Genomic DNA, 7637 nt, shown 5'->3' with positions numbered 1-7637 from the left:
AAGATAAGGGTTATTTTAGTAAGTTTGTTTATACAGGCCGGAGTCAACTCCCAGTCTCTGATGATAAGAATGTTCTTCTCTTCCTGGTACAGGGAGGGCACCTTTCTCAAGGAAAAATTTACATCCTGCTCTTAGGTAGAAAGAGGGAGAGCCCTTCCTGTATCTGCTGTTTCACAAGTGTCTTCAGCTCAAAATGATCAGTAATCAATAATTAAAGAAGAATATTTTGGGATGGCATGTTCTGAATCCCTTCACTTGGTTCCAGCTTTCAAGGAGCTTAAAGTCTAGATGAATAAGACATGTAAATGTTGTTTATACCCATCCTTCTAGTTAACTTACAGTAAGAGACACATACACACTAATGAGAAGCAACTTATAAATGGGCTCATTAACGGAAAAGAAAAAATGGAAAGTGGTCAAATGTCACAATCAATTAAAATATTTAGCAAAGACTGAGTGCTCATAAACTGGGTGACAGGAAATGGAGTAGAGGGAGAGGGAGGGGAAGTCCTTAAGCTACATTTATTGAGTGGCTAGGTTTTAGGGGAGGATCCAAGTCATCACAGAGAAGGCAAGAGTACCTCTGAGATAAAGCAGCTCTCGAAGTGTAGTCCTGGCATCAGCAGCAACAGAACCACAGGAGAATTTCCGAGAAGCACAAACTCTTGGGCTCCACCCCAGATCTACTAAATCAGAAACTGGGCGCGGGGCCCAGCAATCCATGTCTTAACAAGCTCTCTAGGCGAGGCTAACGGCTTGAGAACCACCGAGAAAGGAAAGCAAGAGAATGATTAATGCAAAATTCAGGATGGTGGTTACCTCGTAGGTGGAGAGACCATCATGTGACAGGGAAGGGGGCACAGGGAGGCGGATGGAAGTGACAGAAGGCTTCTATTATTCATGTTTTAATTTTTTCCTTAAACATATCAGACGGGAGGAAACAATATCTTTTCCTTCTATCCTTCGAGGTTCTTGGCTGGGTCTCTGTGACGAAAGACAGGTTAACAGGAGAAAAGCATACACATTTATCTAGTATAAGTTTTACATGACATGGGAGCAATCATAAGTAAATGAAGACCCGAAGAAGCAGTCAAACCTGTACGGGTTTTTGTTGTTGTTTTTTTTTTTTGCGGTACGTGGGCCTCTCACTGTTGCGGCCTCTCCCGTTGCAAAGCACAGGCTCCGGACGCGCAGGCTCAGCAGCCATGGCTCATGGGCCCAGCCGCTCTGCGGCATGTGGGATCCTCCCGGACAGGGGCGCGAACCCGTGTCCCCTGCATCGGCAGGCGGACTCTCAACCACTGGGCCACCAGGGAAGCCCCAAACCTGTACGTTTTCGTGCTAGGTTTGACGGAGAGTGGGAAGTCATGGGAAAACGTGATAGGACAAAAGGGATATGAGCTCAGTGAAGGAAACCGGGGAAACTTAGCAAGGTGTGTTCACTAATATTCCTCTTGGGGGGTCCCTCTACCTTTGAGACAAGGAGGATCCTTCCCCCTGGGTAGAGGGAGGGCACTTCTCACATGAGGGTCTTATGACTTGCTACTAGGGAACGTCAGTGAGTCCTTCCTGCACCTATTTTCTCGAATTCCTTCAGCTTGAAATATTCAATATGCTAAGGCACCATATTTTGGGGTAGTGTGTCTTGAACCCCGCCGATACACATTTTATACATACTTATGTATGCAGCATTCCACAACAATATATTACCAAAACAAGAAAATGTCTTTGAGTAATTTGTGAGTGCTGAGGGGATGCAGAATAAAGAAACAATTTGAGTCTAGGAAGACTGGAATCTGGAGGAAAAGAATGTGCAGACATGCTTGTGTAAATGGGTGATGGATGTACTCTAGATCAAATGAAACTGACAAAAATGTACCAACATGGGTGAGATAATTCAGAGGATTCAAAGAACAGAAGGCAAGATACCTGTTCTCTCTGGGGAATGTGTAGGATGAGGAAGAAGCCAAGAAGTAGCCATACTTCACTCTACACTTTATAAAAACAACCAACGCATTCTGTGTGGACATTATGCCACTCATTAAATAGGATGTAGAGATATATGTTGAAATATGGAACAATCTTGAAGATATAGTAGAATAAAAAAAAGGGGGCAGAGCCGTGTGAATAGTATGTTAGAAAAAAAGATGGTACGAATATATGCTCTTATTTGCATAAAGTATCTCTAGAATAAAACTCAAGAAGTAACAGTGATCACCTCTGGGGACTGATGTACTCACACTCTTTGGTGCGAGTACCAAAATCCTTTAGGATTTTATGAAAAAAATTCTTTTTAGCATGTGTACATATTCAAAAGGATAAAGTAAAAAAAACAAAACCCTAATAAAACAAACACACCAAAAAACCTTCTACATTTTAAGGTGTCAAGGCCTAGCCCATGAACTGGTCCTGAGTAGGCACTTCTTACTGAGTGAATGATATGGATTTCCCATACATTTACCACACCCTTCTGCTACTCAAAGTGTGGTCCTTGGACCAGAAGCATCAGCACCACTTGGGCTTGTGAGAAAGCAGAATTTCAGCCCACCCCAGAGCCAATGAATCAGAATATGCATTTTAACTAGACCCCCCCCCCCGCCCACCCCCATAGGATTCAAATGCACAGTGAAGTTTGAGAAATACTGACTGCCTGAGGCATTATGTTAAGTGCTGTGCAGAATGCCTTCAAGGAGCTTCTGATCCAGCTGCAGTTAAAGGAAGTGCATAGGTAGAAAGCGCTGGATACAACTAGAAAATATGCATTTAGATTCAGCAGAAGGGAGAAATTCTTTTGGAGTCGGGGTAAAAAAAACTAGGGGAGGGACTTCTCTGGCGGTCCAGTGGTTAAGACTCGGCGCTTCCACTGCAGGAGGTGTGGGTTCATCCCTGGTCAGTGAACTAAGATACCACATGCTGTGCTGCGCGGCCAAAAACAAAGGAACAAACAAAACGCCTCCAAAACCTAGGGGAAGTAACTTTTGAGCTGGGCATTGAAGAATTCATAATAGGACTAAAAAAGAACAACAAACCCATTGGTCACCTTTAGAGGCTGCTGGGAAGCAATTCATTATTTTGAAAACTGCTAAATAAAGGGAACCAACAAAGAAATTTTTTTATTGTTTAAGATGATTTGAAAATGGTATTATAGTTCTGTTTTTTAAAAAAGAGTCTTTATCTTAGAGATACATAATGACAAATTTAGAGATGAAATAATTAAACTGTTTGGGATTTGCTTCAAAATAATCTAGTGGGGTGAATAAACTGGAGTAGGTATAGGAAGCAAGGTTGGTAATTACTAAAGCTTAGCGATACATACATGGGGGTTCATTATATACTAGTTTTTTACTTTTGTGTATTTTGAAATTTTCCATAATAAAAGTTTAAAAAATATATTTTTTAAAAGTGTGCTTTTGTCCTTTTGGAGCAAGGGGGAGGACGGTGGAGGGTCCCCCCAGTAGGCAGAGCATAAATGCAGAAATGGTAGTGCAGCACACTGGACTGGGGACCTTGTAATTCAGCCTGGCTACGGGCTAGGGGCTGAAGGCTGGAAATGCAGGTCGGGTCTGATGATGGAGGGCCGTGGCTACAAGGCTGAGAAATTTCCACTCCATCCCGCAGTCAGTGAAGAGATTCCTGCAGGTGGTAACAATCACAGCAACAAGACCCACTCTTATTTGGTTCTTATCACAAGCCAGGCTTCATGCCAAGTGCTTTGCATGTATTATCTCAGTTGATCCACATAACAACGCTATTAGGTTGGCATCAATATCCCCATCTCACAAGTGAAGAAACTGAATCTCAGAGAGATGAAGTACTTACCCCCACTTTGACTGGAGTTGTACAACATTCATTTGCTTTATAAACTGGGGTTCTATATAAGATTTTGCTGGACAAGATGCTTCCATTTCATAAAAAAGTTTGGAAATCACTGCTGAGAATGATGGGCAGCTGCTGAAGGCATTTAAGGCACTATAGCCTGGTGGTTAGAACACAAGTTTTGAAATCAGACAGATCCGGCTTCAAATTCAGTTCCTACCACTTTACTAGCTATGTGACCTCTGGGTGGTCACTCTGTTGGGGCCTCAGTTTTATCATCTGTAAAGTGGGAATAATATCAATACTTCACAGGAGTTAAGAAACACTCAATAAATGTTAACCTAACATTCGTATTAACAAAAGGTAGCTGTTATTAGTACTCTCTGTAACTCCAGTCAGATCATGACCCAGATAGATTCGCACTGAGAGAGCTAATATTCACAACTGCATGCATTTGCTCTCTCCTAACAGATGAGGAAACTGAAGCTCAGACAGGTGAAGTGACTTTCCCAAGGGCATCCAGAGAGGAAGCAGCAGCCAGGTTTTGAACCCAGGTTCTGTTAGACTCCAAAGCCTTAGAGCTTTTAATAATTCTAATTTCCTGTCCATAAGACACAAAAAGAGCACCTACCATGTGTAAGATATTGTGTTAGTACTTTACATTTGCGATCTTATTTAATCTTACAACTTTATGAAGTCAGTACTATAATCAAGTCTGTTTTATACAAAGGATAATAAAACTCAAAGGGGCAAATCATGGCTCGGTTTAACTTTCTGTCAATGAAGTTTCTCGTCAAACTTTTGAATGATAAAACCAGGACTGAAGTACAGAGTTGTGCATACGTGCACCCCAGCAACTGCCATCCAAGGGATACACTAGAAACTTGCACATATATGCAAAGAGGCAGGTGTCCGGATTCTCACAGCAGCAATGCTTGCAATAGCTCAATGGTGGAAACCACCTATATGTCCATCAACAAGAGAATGGATAAATAAAATGTTGTGTGTCCATCTGGTGGAATGGTAGGTATCCAGCAGTGAAAGTGAGATAGAGTTACATGTATCAACCAGGCTGAGGTTAAAAAATGTTAATTGAAAGAATGCAAGTTGCAAAATAATACCTGCAATGTGAAACCATTAATACAAAGCCTAAAAACATGCAAAGCAATACTATGTGTTTATGGGTACATCTACCTGCCGTAAAAGTGTAAATACCAGTGGGAAGGATTTTCACTAACTTGAGGATTGTGTTCCCTCTGGGAATGGAAGACAATAGGTTCAAGAAGGGTACAATCAGGCTTCAGCTCTATCTATTACATTTTAGTTCTTAAAACAAGTCTGAAGCAAATAAGTCAAAATGTTAAGATGGATAAAGCTGAGGGATATGTACGCCGGGCTTTGTGAATATGGTTTCTCCTATTTTTATGTATGTTTGAAATATTTCATGTTAAAATATTTGAAAGCAACAACAATAAAGACGCCTTAATTTCAACCTGCCAAAAGCCCTTCAGCCAGGAAGGGGTTCTGTGGCTGACACCGCACTCCTCCCGCCACCTCCTAAGTACAGTGGGTCCTGAGAGCCCGGTTTGCCTCGTTACAGACGCCCACGACGCTGGCACTGTGGAGGCAGCCCAAGAACTTCGACAGATGAAATGTCCTCAGATGCTTCTGAGAAGCGAACACAACGTGCCACCCTTGACAACTATCATCCTATTAAGACCTCCCACTGCATTTCCCGACACCCAACAGATAAACCTACAGCAGAATTCCTGGGTGCTCCCCCCCAAAGCCCATGACAACCCAAACAGACAAAAAGCCCCCAGTCCTCCTCCACTAACAGACCCGTCCCATCCCTCATATGAACCTGAGCCTCCCAGACCGGGGACTGGAGTACTGGTCCTCAGTGTCTTCTACTGCAGTTGACCTCTTTCACATCTGCCCTCCCACCAGACCCTCCATCACCCGTGGATACACAGTCACCTCCCAGGAGCCCTGAAAGCTCCTTCTTTTATGTTAAATCAGATCATGCCGTCTTTCCACTCTTGACTCTCCGATGATTTCCCGTTACTTTCAGAATAAACCCTACCAACTTTACGATGGGCCTCTTCTCCTATCTCCCCGACTTCCCTGCTCACTCTGGTCCAGCCACCCAGCCTCTCTGGGGCTCCTCCAACAGGCCCAGCTTGCCCCCTCCCTACATGACTCATTCCCCGCCGCCCTTGCTGCCTCACTTCATTCAGTTCTCTTGGGATGACAGCTCCTCTGTGAGACCTTTGCGGTCTGACCACCCTACCTAAAGAATCACCTGCCCTTGTGATCTTCTAATTCTGCTTGATTTCTTGTTATAGCATTTATCGCTACCAGAAACATCTCTACTAACTTGTTATCTTTAGAGTCCTCAAGAGCTGCACTCTCCAGTGCAGCTATCTACTGTCCACATGTGGCTATGGAGCACTTGAAATGTGACTAGTCCTAAGTGAGATATGGGGCAACTGTAAAACATGTACACCGGATTTTAAAGACATTACAAAAAAAGAAAAAAGAGTATAAATATCTCACTAGTATTTTTATATTATATGTTGGAATAACATTTTGGATATATTGGGTTACAGAAAAATATATTAAAATTTACTTCACTCGTCTTTTCTTACTTTTTCAAAATCTGGCTATTGGAAACTTTTAAATTACATATACGGCTCACATTCTATATTTTAGATAGAGCTAATCTAGAAGAAGATCTGTACTATGAAGATAGAAACTCTTTTGCTGCCCACTGTATCCCTAGCACACAGTGCCTGGCACACAGTAGGCACTCAATAAACACTTGTGAATTGAATGAAGGACCAATCCCCTCGTCCATGCCTAAGCTTACACGCACAATCAAATACCGTTCTTTCACTCCCTCTCCTACAGGCGAGGGGCCCTACCTTAAAATCCCCCAGCGCCTCTCATGTGATTCCCTGCATTCCTGATACAATGTGTCCTCACAGGGTCACTGCGATCACCTCAACCAGAAACCCTCCCCAGCACGACAAACCTCACTCCCTACATACAGCACCCTCATCACTCATTCTCAGCGTAGCATCAGGAATCAACGTCCATCTAGCATTGGTGACCTGATGAAAAGATCCCTCAAGACTTCTGATGATCACAGGTCCCCCTTACGGCTTATGGTCAAGATAGCCCTCCTCACTAATTCTCAACAGAACCTCTGGGGCTCCTTCCCTAAGGAAGCAGGAGCCAGAAAACTAACTTTTGACTCCTTAAATCATCTCCAAATCAGATTATTCAGAGTCACAGAGGCAGGCTGACTGGATTGAGAAACCAAGGTCTCATTCACCATACAACTTAAAAATTGTGTCCTGGCCTACTTGAGAATGGACTTGAGGATATGGGGAGGGGGAAGGGTAAGCTGTGACAAAACGAGAGAGAGGCATGGACATATATACACTACCAAACGTAAGGTAGATAGCTAGTGGGAAGCAGCCGCATAGCACAGGGAGATCAGCTCAGGGCTTTGTGACCTCCTGGAGGGGTGGGATAGGGAGGGTGGGAGGGAGGCAGATGAAAGAGGGAAGGCATATGGGAACAGATGTATATGTATAAATGTTTCACTTTGTTATAAAGCAGAAACTAAAAAAAAAAAAAAAAAAAAAAATTGTGTCCTGGCAATTCCCTGACAGTCCAGTGGTTTGAACTCCGCGTTCTCATTGCTGAGGGCCGGGTCGGGGAACTAATATAATCCCACAAGCCACGTGGTGTGGCCAAAAATAAAAAAAATTGTATCCCATTACCAGGCCACCTTGTTATTTCTTATAAAT

Source organism: Mesoplodon mirus (genome assembly GCF_964341445.2).
Source record: "Mesoplodon mirus genome assembly, chromosome: 19".
In the NCBI taxonomy this organism is placed as follows: domain Eukaryota; kingdom Metazoa; phylum Chordata; class Mammalia; order Artiodactyla; family Ziphiidae; genus Mesoplodon; species Mesoplodon mirus.
This window is presented reverse-complemented; position numbering follows the sequence as displayed.